Raw genomic sequence first — 16765 nt, 5'->3', positions numbered from 1 at the left:
TTTTTATAGCATCTCTGGACACACACACACACACACACACACACACACGCACACAGTTTATATACAGCTTCAAGGGGGTCAGGAACTCCAGTTTATTTTATTATTTTATTTTATTTTATTTTATTTTATTTTATTTTATTTATATGAAATTTATCGTCAAATTGGTTTCCATACAATACCCAGTGCTCATCCCAACAGGTACCCTCCTCAATGCCCATCACCCACTTTCCCTTCCCTCCCACCCCCATCAACCTTCAGTTTGTTCTCAGTATTTAAGAGTCTCTTATGGTTTGCCTCCTCCCATCTGTAACTTCTTCCCCCCCTTCCCTCCCAGTTTTCTGTTGAGTTTCTCAGGATCCACATAAGAGTGAAAACATATGGTATCTGTCTTTCTCTGCCTGACTTACTTCACTTAGCATAACACTCTCCAGTTCCATCCACATTGCTACAAATGGCCAGATTTCATTCTTTCTCATTGCCAAGTAGTATTCCATTGTATATATAAACCACATCTTCTTTATCCATTCGTCAGTTGATGGACATTTAGGGTCTTTCCATAATTTGGCTATTGTTGAAAGTGCTGCTATAAACATTGGGGTACAAGTGCCCCTAGGCATCAGCACTCCTGTATCCCTTGGGTAAATTCCTAGCAGTGCTATTGCTGGGTCATAGGGTAGATCTATTTTTAATTTTTGGAGGAACCTCCACACTGTTTTCCAGAGCGGCTGCACCAGTCTGCATTCCCACCAACAGTGCAAGAGGGTTCCCCTTTCTCCACATCCTCGCAAGTGTCTATAGTCTCCTGATTTGTTCATTTTAGCCACTCTGACTGGCCTGAGGTGGTATCTCAGTGTGGTTTGGATTTGTATTTCCCTCATGAAGGAACTCCAGTTTAAAAACCCATTCTCAGGACTCCTAATTTTGGCTCAGGTCATGATCTCACAGTTCATGACTTCAAGCCCTATATCAGGCTCCACGCTGATGGTGCAGAGCCTGCACGGGATTCTCTCTATGCCCCTTCCCCTCTCGTTCTGTCTCTTTCTCTCTCAAGAAACAAATTATATATATATATATATATATATATATATATATATATACACACACACATATACACATATATACACACATATATATACACATATACATATACACATATCTATATACACATATATACACATATATATAGTTTGTTTCATATGTATATGTATATATATATATATGAATATATGTTTATATAATTTGATTTTGGCTCAGGTCATGATCTCACTGTCTGTGAGATCGAGCCCTGAATTGGGCTCTGTGCGGAGCATGGAGACTGCTTCAGAGTCTCTCTCTCTCTCTGCCCCTCACCGTCTCTCAAAACAGTAAAAATAAAAACCCATTCTCTACAGGATGGCATAAACAGGATGTTCCAGGTTGGGGATGACTACGTATTAATCGGGGCTACCTCATATGTGGGTGAATAAATATGTGAAAAATGCCAAGTTAATGTGAAAAACAGAGCAATGCAGTGGGTTTTCTGTTCCTGCTTTAAACTGTCATAACTAAAAAAAGCATAGTACTGACACAAATACATACGCTGATCCATGGAAGAGAATAAGGAGAGGGATCCAAGTCAATTCAGAAAGAACATTTGATAAAGGTGATGGTGTCACTCAGGGTCGCATCACAGGAGGGGAACCACCGTCAAGGACATGGAACAGCAGTTCTCAGTAGAGGTGACCTGGCCCCAAGGGACATTTCGCAACCTGTGGACACATGTTTTACAAGCACAACTAAGGGGCAGGTCCACTAGTATGTAATCGGTTGAGGTCCCAATGCTGCTAAACTTCCTACAATGCACAGGACAGCCTCCCATAACAGAATTACCCAACCCCGATGTTAACAGCAATGAGACCGAGAAACCCTGATACAAAGGATTGATTATAGAACCTCAAGCAACAATGGGAGCTGGGCCCTGAGTCACCAGAGGGCAGCCAGGAAGAAAAACGGATGTGGAGCTGGTGAGAAAAAGGACAAACTTGGGTAAACCAGGGAGGATAAGCTGGAACCCACGAGAAACAACTGGAACCTGTGAGTGTGTCTCGCCACCTTGATGTCGCAGGTGACCTGCTGGAGAAGCTGGTGCTCTGTGCCAATGACCTACGTGTGCATCCGGCCCAGGACTCAGAGAGGCCGTGGAAGCCCCAGTGCTGGTTGACGCCCCAAGCCAACCACATGTGAGAACACCTTGCCCTCTACAATGACCTTCAAAACCCAAGAGCCGCCGTGTTACCTCCACCTTGTAATTTTTTCTCATAGTCATCCCTAACCCAGAACCGTATGGGAAGGAATTTGGGGAAGTTGAGTTCTAGCTTAGCTGAGTTGACAGAGTTCAAAGTCATCACGGTGATACCGTAACAGTGGAGAGGGCTGCCTCACTTAATACATAGGGTTATAACAAGTTGCACCTATTTGAAAGACAAGAAGCTTCAAGCCTTGCCTAGTGCGTGTACAAAATTAAATTAAGAAAATGGAGAAAATCCATGGAAAAAAGAGAAAACATCCTCTTTTTCTTTTTCTAAGCAAATGAAGAGTTGCTTAGCTTTACTCACATTCATGAACATGGACACGAAAAACAGACTTTTTGCCTACAAGATTAACGAAACGTAAAATGATGGAGGCCATCGGGGTGCCTGGGTTAAGATGGTTAAGCGCCCCACTCTTGATTTTGGCTCAGGTCATGATCTCACAGTTCGTGGAATTGATCCCTGAGTTGGACTCTGAGCTGACAGCACAGAGCCTACTTGGGATTCTCTCACTGCCTCTCTCTCTGCCCCTCCCCTGCTCACACTCACTCTCTCTCAAAATAAATAAATAAACTTGCAAAAAAAAAAGATGGAGTGCTTCCAAGGGTGGTTAGGGTAGGGGGAGAAGGGTAATCACATTCGTCGTCGGTTATTGTGGATGAAATATGCTCCTCCCCAAATTCTTATGTTACAACCTTACCGCTCTGTGAGGTGGTGTTAGGAGGTGGAACCTTTGGGGAGCACTTCGGGTTAGATGGGTCATGAGGGTGGAGCCTTCACCAGTGCAGTTAATGCCTTTATGAGAGCCACAAGAGAGCCTGTATCCTTTCTCTGCTTTCCGCCATGTGAGATTTCAACAAGAAGTATCCTGTCACCCTGATCTTAGACTTCCGGTCTATAGAACTGTTGTTTATGAACCACCCAGTTTATGGTATTTTGGTCTGAGCGGACTAAGACATTGCTGTCACTATGGGGACACCAGGGTGACTTAGTTGGTCAAGTATCTGATTTTGTCTCAGGTCGTGCACGACCTCATGGTTCGTGAGTTCGAGCCCCGAGTTGGACTCTGTGCTGACAGCTCCGAGCCTGGAGCCTGCTTTGGATTCTGTGTCTCCCTCTCTCTGCCCCTCCCCACTCATGCTGTCTCTCTCTCTCAAAAATAAACATTAAAAATTTTATATATTAAAAAAAGACATTGGTATCACTATGAATCAAAGGAGCATTTTTGACTGATTTTCAGACACATGGGCATCAAAATACATGTACCTTTTTGTCATACTGATCCAACTTCTTGGAATGGAATGAATAAAAATAATGTCAGGTTTCTCTTTTTCTTTTTTAAAATTTTATTTGTTTTCAAATTAGCTAACTTACAGTGTAGACTTGGCTTCAGTAGATTCCAGTGATCCATCACCTACGTATGATACCCAGTGCTCATCCCAACAAGTGCCCTCCTCAATGCCCACCACCCATGTTCCCCTCTCCCCCACCCCCCCATCCACCCTCAATTTGTTCTCTGTATTTAAGAGTCTCTTATGGTTTGCCTCCCTCTTTGTTTTTATCTTCTTTTTCCTACCCTTCCCCTATGATCATCTGCTGAGTTTCTCAAATTTCACATATGACTGAAATCATATGATATCTGTCTTTCTCTCACTGACTTATTTCACTGAGCATAATAATGTCAGTTTTTAAAGCTACAGATTCAAGTTTATGAATCACATCCTTGCTAACACGGAGACAACAAAATACATCATGCTACGTATTTGGGATATTTGTACCATTATGGAGACCAATACCACTCTTCATTGGGTGTCTGGTTAGTGCAAATAATGTGGTTAGCAATATACGGTTAATGGAAATTAGAGAGGTTCCATATTGGAAAAAATCCTGCAAAAGAAAATGGGTGGGGGGGGCAAATGTTTAATAATGAACAGTGGTTGCAGTGTGTGTGTGTGTGTGTGTGTGTGTGTGTGTGTGTGTACAAGAGGATCAAGCCACCCAGGGTAAAAACAATAGTATGTGTAGATACTGATTGTGTAATGTGTACTTCCTTCAGAGACCTTACTATTTCAAGAAATGTGTCTATCCTAGATGTAAAGACTTGGGGTACCTACACATTCTTACGGGAGCCATTTTCTATGGGATCTTTATTTATGTATGCTGGGGGTTTTTTCTCATGGAACCATCCCTCGATGCTACCCTATGTCCAAACACAAGCACCATCCTCCCTCTTACAGCTAATTCCTGCTCATCTTTCAGGCTTCGGGGCTACCTCCTTCAAGGTCTTCTTGGAGCCCCCTCCAGTCTCACAGTCTGGGGAGGGCGTCCCTCCTCTGGCTTCTCAATGGCCCACACGTGTCCAGTCGTAGCACGTGCCCTACCTACCTCCACACTGATCTTGTGATTTGCTCACAACATGCAACCTGACGTGCAATCCATGTGTGCTGGCTAAATTAATTTCAGATTTCCTGATAGGTACTTTGGGAAAATATGTTGTGTGTATGTGAGTATGTGACCTTGAGGATAACACCACAATTCCTATGAGCCTAACATTAAAACAACCAGGGTGAGGAAAGTCTATATTATGACGGCTCTGTTCCTACCCACTGCCTTCAAGCGCCCCGCTCCTCACCCTGTCTGATGACAATGCATGCATTGAGATTTTTCCTCCTCACCTGGCTGGTGTTCTGATATTCTGAGGAAGATACATTTTAATTTTAACATTAAAGAGTAAAAATATATTGGGCACCACTTGACTCCCATCAGCCACGTGGAATGTCATGTTTGTGTCAACACGTTCAGGGCCCAGAGACTGCTTATAGAGCTGTCACGCGGCCTAATGCTCTCACACGTGGCGTGGAGATGTCAGAGCCAGCTCAGTGAATTTGTATTTATAGCCGGAATGGACCTTCCGAAAAGCTGAGAAAACTCCTGCACTGCCTACGTGTGTGTGAATCCTCAGGGCCATGTGAACACCACAGGAAAGGGCCTCTGTCCTTTGCTCCCCCTGTGACCCTCTACGTGGCCAGGCAAGATGGCGAAATGGCCGCCATTTCTTGAGAGCCAGTGTGTACCAGCACTTTTCTTCAGTGATCTAATTTAATGATCTCCAAAAAAAACTTATCTTTTTTTTGGATGTTTATTTATTTATTTTGAGAGTGAGCGAGCAGGGGAGGGGAGGGAGAGAGGGAGAGAGAGAATCCCAAGCAGGCTCTGCACTGTTGGCACAGAGTCCAACGTGGGGCTCAAACCCACAAACCGTGAGATCATGACCTGAGCCAAAACCAAGAGTTGGATGCTTAACTGACTGAGCCACCCAGGTGCCCCAAAGCTTATCTTTTTTTTAAATGAGGAATTGGGAGCTCAGGAAGATTAAGAAAGAAAGATTTGGGTTTTCTCTCCAACCTCCCAGCTGAAAAGTGGTAATTCTTGAACCTCCAAATCAGACTGTGCTCCCTCCTTCTATCCTTAGATGGCACTTGAGAAATTCTCCAGAGGACAGGGCAATGCCTCATCTGCATGGAGCCTCATTGGAGCACAGGGTGTCTTCCTGGCCTCCCCTGGTGTCAGCCACCCCAGCTATAGACTCCAAACCCTGAGCTCCAATCCCAAATCCGAAGGCTGAGCCTCAGAAAGGCTGGTCAATCTCTGCCAAGTATTTATTGATTGATTGATTATTTAAAACAATTTTTTTATTGTTTGTTTATTTTTGAGAGAGAGTGCAAGTGGGGGAGGGACAGAGAGAGAGAGAGAGACACAGAATCTAGACACCGATGGAGCACAGAGCCTGACACGCTTCTCGAACTCACCAACCGCGAGATCATGACCTGAGCCAAAGTTGGATGCTTTAACGGACTGAGCCACCTAGGCGCCCCTTTGTCAAATATTTAAACAGAGAATTTATGTGCTTTGAAAGTTACCTTTCTGGAGTGGCTGCTTTAGACTCATGTGTAGATGGTCAGAGAGCAGCAGTCTCTGGGACTAGGCCAAGACAGGGCACTAGAGGCCAAGGGGCTCCAGAGAGAAACAGAGAGCACCCTGTTTCTTGACTTTCTAAGTTTTGGGTTCTAAGCCCTCATGAGGCCCAAAGAACTCTTACAGTCAACATTTGAGATAACCCCATATCCTGATAATGAACTCTGATTTTACTCAATTGAATCCTGACTATGTGTCATGTTATTTTGGTCCCCAAGTTGTACCCTATATCCAGAAGGTTCAGTGCCCCCTGGTTCACCACTGCTGGGTGCAAACTGCCATTAATCACCATGGCTTCCAGAAGATTGCCAAGGGTGATTTAGCTGAATGATGCAGCCTATAGTCCCACTTGTGGTAGACTCAGTACAGTGGCTCCTACAATGGCCTCTACTTCCTGTCTCACTTCCTCATGTGCTAGTATGTGCCTTTCCCCTCAGACTACACTCATCCCGGCCCTTAGGGGATATGTATGTTTTACTGTCGCCGTATTCAGGGTAGCTTTTGGCTCTGAAGACTGAGCCTCGGCTTTCAAGGGTGCATCCTGGTGACTATCCAACTGTTAAGGCATGAGTGCTAACTACGGAGGACATCTTTCTCTTTAAGATTCTGGGGAAAGTCTTTGATCTAGGTTGGGTCACCTGTCCACCTCTTGTTTAGGGGAGAAGAAGCAACCTTCATTTATGGCCCCCATCAAGATCATGACGAAGGGGACACCACTCTTCAAAAGGGAAATAGGGTGCTGTTATTAAAAAAAAAAAAAAAAAGCAAGGAAACATGGCCTCCACATGTCCACTGGTACCTGAGACTTTGATGTGTACCTTTGGCTCGTGCTCACCTGTTTCCTTATTATACCGAGGCAAGTGGGAAGGGTTGCTTTCTTCTTTCTCCACTTATGCTGCAGCTGCTTTTAAAGTTGGATTTCCCACCTTCAAATGAGGTTCCCTGTATTCATAGAACTCCAACTCAACCTGCATTTAAAAAATAAATGTGTAGGCTGGCATTGTAGGGTCCCTTCAGGGCCTACCATGTCCTTTGGCACGAGCTGGATCCCATGAAGCCCTGAGGGTACTTACTGTGTGTGTCAACCTTCTTTTGTTGCTTTGGCATTTCTCTCTCTTTTTTTTTTTTTTAAGAAATATCTTGCCTGGATTTAAAAAACAATTTTTTTTTAATGTTTATTTATTTTTGAGACAGAGGGAGACAGAACACAATGGGCAGAGAGAGAGGGAGACACAGAATCTGAAACAGGCTCCAGGCTCTGAGTGGTCAGCACAGAGCCTGACGCGGGGCTGGAACTCACGGACCGTGAGATCATGACCCAAGCCAAAGTTGGACGCTTAACCAACTGAGCCACCCAGGCGCCCCTAGATTTTTTTTTAAGTCTATTTATTTTTTTTTGAGTGAGAGAGAGTGGAGGAGGGGCAGAGAGACAGGGAGGGAGACAATCCCAAGCAGGCTCCACACTGTCAGTGTGGAGCCTGCCGTGGGGCTCAAAGCCACGAACTGTGAGATCATGACCTGAGCCGAAATCAAGAGGCAGACGCTTAACCGCCTGAGCTGCCCAGGTGTCCCTCATGGTTTTTTAAAATCTTCGTGAAAGGTCTTCAAGTTCTGGGTGTCCCTCTCTTCCTGGGCAACTGTCGCATCCCAAAAGGCAGCTATTAAATGTGTTTTGGTGACCCTAAAGGCTTGTAGGCTCAAAGATCCTGAATGAGAAACAATGGTATTGTCTTCAGCTTGAAGAGGTTTGCTCCCAGAATGTCATGGTCACCCAGACTCAGTGATGGTGACGAAAGGCAGATGTATGTGGTCTGCTGGTGCTGAGAGACAGTCCATCACCAGCGGTCTCCCTGGCTGTGCGCCTCTTCCAGACCCTCCCCAGGTCTTTGCACAGAGGTGGGGAAAGAGCCACGAGTGAGGACCTTCGCAGGAGGTCGCAGCCCCCTCCCCACCTTGCGCCCACAGACACATCCCAAGCCTCTTTAAGCCAGCATTATGATTTCCATCTCCAATTGTTGAATAAGTGCAACTTGAAGCTTAGATGCCTTATTTATTTGAAAATCAAATTTAACTCCTTCCCACACAGCCCAGATGTTCCCTCACTTTGCCTATTTTGATTTCCTCTTGATGGGAGTGATGACTGATGGAAATTAGGGCCCGTGGAGGTGTCCTTGCAAAACAGCCTCATGCTCCTTGAAGGATTCCTGACCTGCAGACTCCCCATCTCTTCGTCCACAGCTTCCCTGCCACCTCTAGACCCTGGTGATCTTGCGCCTGAACTTGGGAGATGTGTAAGCCTGCTAATTCAGGCATCCTCCAGCAGCCTGCATATGCCAGCACATCACAGAGACGGATGGAGAGCCAGAGTAAAAATAAACCTAAAATAAATGGTATTTGAAGACCTTGAAACAGATTAATTTAGATGTGGTTTGAAAAGGAGTGGGTTGGCTTTTTTTTTTTTTTTTTCTTTAATGTCTTAGCTGGGATTTGGGGATTTTTTTTTTTTTTTTTAATGATAGAGCAAAAAGTTCAAATTCTATCCCTTTAATTTCTTACTCTAAATTGCTGCAGAGTGTAATGAAGGCTCAACTTGGCTCAAATATTTTTCCTTTGTGCAGATCGGGCACTCAATTAATGAGAGGACACTCCCGCTGCTGGGTACAAGAAAGATTGTTCTCTTCTAGCTCCCACTGCAGAGAGGGGGAGAGGCAGATATTAAACACCGTTCAAAAAAAAAATTAAATAAGTAAAGTGGAGTCCTGGTCCTTGAACTACCTCTAAGAGATATCATATTACATTTTTTTCAGGGTTTCCTAGGAAACCAGTTCAGTGTAAAAACGTATTCTTTGTCTTCTGCTCTTTGCAAAATTGTTTGAACCATCATATCTCATAAAAGGTTGCTTCACAGGCAATTTGAACAGCATTTAAAAAAAAAAAAAGCGCTTAATCTGCAGTTTGCTGCCCCAATGACGGCGCTACACCTTTATCGGGGGCTTGAATGCTTGATTGTATTTGCTGTAAACGGATAAGATTATGCCATTATTTCGAAGTGTCTGTGAAATCAAATCTTGTTGTCTTTTTTGCCTTCAAATCATGAGTCTTTCCCCCCCCTCCAACACACCCAAGTTGCACTAAAATATCTCCTAAAATAGTTTTAGGAGGTTCTTATCAGCACTTACACACAGCAGAGCATCAGCGAAGGGAGAAATAAACCTCTCTCTCTCTCTCTCTCTCTCTCCTCTCTCTGATATTCAGCACGCATGGGCTTGGTCTCCAGAGCTGATGTGCTTATGTGTCCCCAATGTCACCACCAGCTCAGAGTCCCCTAATGCTTGCTCTGCCATCATGATTTATATTACGTTACATATATTACATTACATGCATAAATTTCTATCATTACATAGTCAGTTGTTATCGTTGTGCAAACGATGAAGATTCTTGAAGGTGCGGTGGAGTGGGGAATCTCATGAGGGTCAAGGATTTAGGGAATTGGAAAGTTTGATTGCTTTTAATACTTGAGATTTCAGCTCCTAACTTTATGTCCAATGTGAAAAACCCTCGGAAAACAGGACGAGCATCGCCAAGTACTGACGTGGGCGTGCACGTATGGACGATCCGTGGGGTGGGCTGCATGTTGTCTGGGTTATTGGAAGTGTCCCTAAGGGATTAGTGTGATTCCCATCCCTGGTGTCATTAATCACCTAGCTCCCTACAGGGTTGGCTATCTCTTGGTTTCCAATAGGCTTTCTTTGTCATGTGAAAAGAAAAGAAAAGAAAAGAAAAGAAAAGAAAAGAAAAGAAAAGAAAGCATTCCCTAGCTCACCTCCCTTAATAAGACACAGGATGACTAAAAGCACTGGCTATGGGTTCCACCCAAATGTACACCCTGGGTCTGCCAATTACTAGCTCAGTGAATGTGGGAACGTTCTTTAACCTCTCCATGCCTCAGATGCCTTACCTTTCCAAAAGAAGGAACAAAGGGTAGGATTCTCATAAGGATTGAGGGGGCTAATGCTGGGGAAACACATAACCCAGTACTTGGCATCCGGTGGTGAGCGTGGGATTCATGCTATGGCTATTATGACGGCCACGGCAATTCCTTAGCAATAATATCGTTTCTGTATGGATGTGAGTGGAGACTCACCCCTTACCATCTTATGTCTGATGATAACTTAGTTTAGCAAATGATTTGTGGTGCACCTACAACTTACCCAACTCAGTGTGGACTATGGACTTATAAAGGTAAAAATAAATAAATAAATCGGGGCGCCTGGATGGCTCCGTCGGTTGAGCGTCTGACTTCGGCTCAGGTCATGATCTCATGGCTTGTGAGTTCAAGCCCCACTTCGGGCTCTGTGCTGACTGACGGCTCAGAGCTTGGAGCCTGCTTTGGATTCTGTGTCTCTCTCTCTCTCTGCCCCTCCCCCAATCACACTCTGTCTCCCTCTGTCTCTCAAGAATGAATAAACGTTAAAAAAAATTTTAAGGTAAAAACAAACAAACAAACAAATAAATAAAAATACAGTTCCTGCCCTTGATATGCTAACAGGTGAATGGAGAAGCATATCTTTCCAATACATGGTGCTACACATTCGAGATCTTTATGCTTTGGAGGGGAGGAGGGAAGGGGAGCCCAATACTGCCTGGGAGCTCAGGGTAAGCTTGGTAGAGACAGGTGGTGATGTAGCATGTGCAGTGGCTGATTAAAATTTATTTTTGTAAAATGTGTATGTGCACCTATGCACACATGCACGCATATATTACATGTATGTACTATGCAATAAGATTTACGTGTTCTTCTGTGTACAGAATGTGGCAGATTGCTGACTTCCTGCAGTATGCATTCCCGCTCCATTTTTCATTTTTGTTTTTTTAAAAATTATTTTAGAGAGAGCATGCAAGTCAGGGAGGGTGGCAGAGGGAGAGGGAAAGACAATGTTAACCAGGCTCCATGCTCAGCACGGAGCCAGACACGGGGCTCAATCCCACCAAGTGTGAGATCATCACTTGAACTAACATCAAGAGTCGGACCCGCAACTGACTGAGCCACCCAGTCGCCCCTCCTTCCTATTTTTAAAGCACTATGTGTTCCCAAGTGTTAGCAGGTCACAAGGCACTAAAGTCTACACTCCCCAGCCTCCCTTGCTGCCTGATGTAGTCACAGCTGTGAGTGTACTTGTGTTCCTAGGATGTGAACTAAGGTATTCTGTGCCACTACGGAATAGCCCCTAAAAATGGCTGGGTATGCTCCACCCACTCTTTCCTTTGCCTTCCCTGTTGTTGGAGAAGTTGGCACGAAGAGAAATGTCTTGATCAGAAGATTAAAGCCACACGTGGAAGATTACAGAGCTGCCCCACCAGTGATGGATCCCGTGCTGTGGGGCTGTTGCTTAAGAGTGAAACAAATTTCTTTCTTTTTTTTTTTTTTTTAATTTTTTTTTTTTTAACATTTATTTATTTTTGAGACAGAGAGAGACACAGCATGAACAGGGGAGGGGCAGAGAGAGAGGGAGACACAGAATCGGAAGCAGGCTCCAGGCTCTGAGCCGTCAGCCCAGAGCCCGACGCGGGGCTCGAACTCACGGACCGCGAGATCGTGACCTGAGCTGAAGTCGGACGCTTTAACCGACTGAGCCACCCAGGCGCCCCAAGAGTGAAACAAATTTCTATCTTTTGTTCAGCTGCCTTGTTCTGGCAGTACTTTGTTGCAGAAGTTAAGTCTGTATGTGACAGAGTATGGTATCAGGCAGTGAATTAGGAACTGGGTTACCCACTTCTTGCCATCAAATCTGTTGCCAACGAGCAGTGTGTTTTTGAGCAATGTCTCAAAATGATTTATTCATCTCCAAAAAGAGGGGCTTTCAGCACCATGAGATAATGGCTATCACTTACATTTTTGGTATGATGCTTTACTCTTTTTTTTTTCTTAAAATCTTTTAACGTTTATTCTTGAAACAGAGACAGAGTGTGAGCAGGGGAGGAGCAGGGAGAGAGGGAGGCACAGAATCTGAAGCAGGCTCCAGGCTCCGAGCTGTCAGCACAGAGCCTGAGGTGGGGCTCGAACTTGGGAACCGTGAGACCATGACCTGAGCCGAAGTTGGACGCTTAACCGACTGAGCCACCGAGGTGCCCCGCTTTATTCTTACAACAAAGTAGTTTCTCTGTCTCTCTGTTTAAAGTTTATTTATTTATTTTGAGAAAGAGAGAGCTAGCACAAGCAGGGGAAGGGCAGAGAGAGAGAGAGAGAGAGAGAACACCAAATAGTATCCACGTGGTCAGAGCAGAGCCCCTCGCGGGGCTTGGACTCACAAACCCTGAGATCATGGCCTGAACTGAAATCAAGAGTCAGACACTTAACCAACGGAGCCACCCAGGCGCCCGTGTCACAAAGTAATTTTTCTCTTAAAAGAAATGTCTCAAGTCTCTGGCCAGGAGATGGGACAAGGCTTGGGGCTAAGCAAGCAGTTACTTCCATCCAGGTTAACCGCAGCTGAGATTCTGAGGTTGGAATGGCCCTGGGACCAAGCAGGGCAGCAATGTAGGTGTGTGCAGGGAAAAGAGCCGTGAGAATCGGCTCAAAGAGCAAGTCAGCAAGCAGATGGGCAATCCAAGGCCTCCAGGCATCCTGTACTGATGGCCAGGAGCCTCCTGGACAAAGGGGGTGAGGGACCTTATAGTTTTGTTCTTTGTAGTGCATTCTGGGTCCAGTCTGGGGTCCAGAGAGTCCTGCCCAGAGGCACCAGTTCAGGCTAAGCAGATAGGACTTCCCAGACAGCACAGGAGGCCCGACTGAGTGATGATAAGTTCTGTTCTCCCCAGACCAGCCATGGGGGAATGGCAGAGGACGGCCCTGAGGTGTTCAGAGCCCCCCAGGCCTCCGTGCAGGCATCCTGTGGCACAGATGGCTATACGTGTGACAAAGAGCCAGAACTCTATCCGGCCAAGCAGGGCTTTTGTTTAACCAGGTCTGGCTGGCTGCTTTTGTTGGCAGATAAGGAGTATTTAGGGGAGAGAGAAAAGAGACATTTTCATTATCAGCAGGATGGGGGACTCAGAGTCATTTATTTAATCTGAAGATTTCGAGGACTGGGATCTTGTGTGTGAATGCCAAGTTGGAGAAGAAGGACATGGTGGGATTTGGAGTTTTTCAGGCGCCGGTAAAACATTCACCTCAGTTGACTTTTACACACTCCTGTGGGGTAGGCAGCACAGCCATGATTTAAATCGATTTTGCAGCTGGAGAAGGTGAATTGTGGAGAGTTTGAAAGACTGCCCCGCAGTCACAGAGGCCAGCTCAGACTAGAAGCCAGGCCCACAGACTCACCACGGGTGTGCTTTCTAAGCGACTTTGTCTTGGGAGAAGCTGAAACTCCCAGTTGCCAGATTAGGGATGACTGTTCTAAGAGCCTCTGGGGACTGGCCTCTGTGGGGGCTGGTCTCGGGGCACCTCACCCTCACGACGCCACCACCACTGAGCCCTGGTCTGTCCCTGGCCCAGGCCTGTCTGCTGTTCTGGCCAAGTAATTAGAGAGGACCTTTTTGGGTCACTCTCTCCGGAGGACAGAAAGAGCCCTTTGGTTTCTGGATTAGAAAGCTCCCCAGATTGAATGACGAAGAGAAGTTTTTGATCTCGCTATTACAGTCACCTAATTAAAACGAAATGCAGATGGTCCAACACCTAGTAATTTTCACCTCACGTACTTTGGATCCAAATACAGCCCTTCCCTACTGACTTACACTGTTTAAATTACAAAGTCAGAAGGAAATATGACTGTTTACCTATTTCTATTCATACATATAAGTCTAACACGTTCTTTCTTCTCCCCAAGCAGGAAATGTGATCACAGATCTTCACCCTGGAAACAAAGAGGGATGAATCTTTGGTTCTTAAATAAAACACCGGTAAGAATTTAAATCAGCCAACACCTATGTCAAACTTCAGTAGACAATTCTGTTTCCTGTACACACAAAAAATGTATCCTTTCCCAGGAATGGAGAAGGGAGGTCTTCAGAAGAACTTTAGCATTTGATGTTGTCCTGGAATGCATCCTTTGGAGTAGAAAACTTCCTTCACAAAGTCAATCGGTTATTGACGGGCACCCTTCAGATCAGGGAATATCAGTTGTTTCAAAGGTTGCTACCTTTACTGAGTACATAATTAGATGGATATCACTGTGTAACAACTGTAATTACATATATATCTTGTACCAGTGCTACCAAAGTTGGTGGCAACAGCCTTGGTCTTTACTAAAAAGCATTAAAAATTTTTTTTTTTAATGTTTATTTATTTTTGAGAGAGAGACAGAGTGTGAGCAGGGGAGGGGCAGAGAGAGAGAGAGAGAGAATCTGAAGTAGGCTCCAGGCTCCGAGCCATCAGCACAGAGCCCGACGCGGGGCTCAGACTCACAGATCGTGAGATCATGACCTGAGCTGAAGATACTTAACCGACTGAGCCATCCAGGTGCCCCAAAAGCATTTCTATGTATTGGGAAAAGGCTTTATGGGAACAGGGCTTCAACTGGCAAACAAACGAATACAAAGCAGAAAGAGAACAGTGCAGTTCTAAGAAGAATGGCCTTTTCCCCCTCCCTCTGAGTGAAATTGCCTAAGGCTATCCGTCATGGTGGCTAATGGAAGATGCCGGCTTCTTCTGAGGGCAGAAGAAGCTAGTTGCGTGTAGTACCTGGCTGGGCCACACTGTCCCCAGGGCAGGAGGGAGGCCAGGCGTCCCACTGCAGAGAGGTGGTCCTGCCTCTGCTGCATCCTGTGCATTCACACCAAGTAGCTTATTCATTCCAGGAGGGCTAGTCTGTGGCCAGAGCAACATGGAATATGGGCAGTGATATGGAGGAGGAAGATAGGTACTGAGGTAGAGGCCACTGCTACCTTCTGTCTCCTTCTGGGTGATTTTTTAAAATGTTTCATTTATTTATATTTTTGAGAGAGACAGAGAGAGATCACAGGTGGGGGAGGGGCAGAGAGAGAGAATGAAATGCACGATATGAAGCAGGCTCCAGGCTTGGAGCTGTCAGCACAGAGCCCAACACAGGGCTCAAACTCATGAACTCTGAGATCGTGACCTGAGCCGAAGTTGGACGCTTAACTGACTGAGCCACGCAGGCACCTCTAGTTCTCAACCAAATGGTCCCATCGTTGACATCAGAGAGGAAGTCGCTTTGTTGACCTGGTACCCATAGTGCCGAAGTGGTCAATGGTGCCAACGTGAAGAGCAAGAGTGATATTTCTTACTCGTCAATTACTTTCTATGAAGCGAAGGGGGAGCAAATTCTTTACCCTGGTAGGTGTAGGGCCTTTCTTCTCTGTTACCAATTAACCCTGTGCTCTCTTAAGCTCCTCGAACTTCTCTTGTGATCCGTGTGGCTTGAGTAGGATGAAGAATCTGTAAAAGCTGGCCTTTCATCCCCTTTTTTTTCCCACTGAGGGTCTCTGTCACTGCCCCGGAGGTGGCAGGGTGCGTCTCCAGAAGGGAGGTCACTGACTTTGGCTTCAGCTCTCTCTTTTCCTGCTTTGTTGACAGTTCGTAATAACACTGCTGGCATCAGGACTTTGCAGACGCAGGAAGGAAGAGATGTGTTCTTTAATGATGGAAAAATCTTAGAGCACAATGCCCTTAAAATAGAACGTGTATGCCTAGCCTTTATTTCGGAGGCTTTATTGTTGTAACCGTGTCTCCTGGGAAATGCTGTGGGTGGCTTTTCCCCTTTGGTGAAGCGGAGTGATTGTGTAACCTGAGGTGTCCCCAAGGGGGCCGAGAGGGTGATGTCAACACACAGGTTTATGAAACATGACTCCATTTTCATGTCTATCGGTGATCCAATAGATTCCTTCTCTCCAAATTCCCCTCCCTGTAAAATGAGGATGCCTCAGACATGATGCTGTTATGAGGATCAAAGAATACCATGGACAAGGTTAGGTCTCCAAACTGTAAAATGCCACCAATGTAAACTGTCATTGTTACTGACCATTTCTCTTGTTGAAATTCATGCTTGTGCCCTCTGTGTGCAAAATGTTCCGCATCCACGCCAGAGAACTGATACTAAGTTTGTCAAGATCGGCTCCCTTCCTTACCAACCCTGTAAATGTGGTTGAAGGCAGTTGTCATGCTGAACAGGAGAAAACAGAGCTTTGGGCTCTCACACAGATTTTACATCATCCAGTGCATCCTAGGAACCCCCTGGGAATCCCGCCTGAACCTCTTTCTTGTTGGTCTCCTGGCGTTTGGTGTTGTGTCCAATGTCACCTTCATCTGTTTTTTTTTTTTTTTTTTGGCTGAAAATCATCAATGAAAAATGCTTCTCATTTCATGGTTACCTATTTTTCTCCTTCATTAGCATCCCCTTATTTGGACCATTATTGCAGCCCATTAACAGGACCAATGACTTGTTCTGGGGATGATCTTAATGATTCCTGACGGAGTCTACTATGTGAAAGTGATTAGAAGAATCAAAAAGTTGCTGGTCATGGGAGTCATTGTCCACAGG

The sequence above is a fragment of the Panthera pardus genome, unplaced genomic scaffold (assembly GCF_024362965.1).
Source record: "Panthera pardus isolate Hobbes unplaced genomic scaffold, ASM2436296v1 HiC_scaffold_2, whole genome shotgun sequence".
Lineage (NCBI taxonomy): Eukaryota > Metazoa > Chordata > Mammalia > Carnivora > Felidae > Panthera > Panthera pardus.
Note: the sequence above shows the minus strand (reverse complement) of the source record.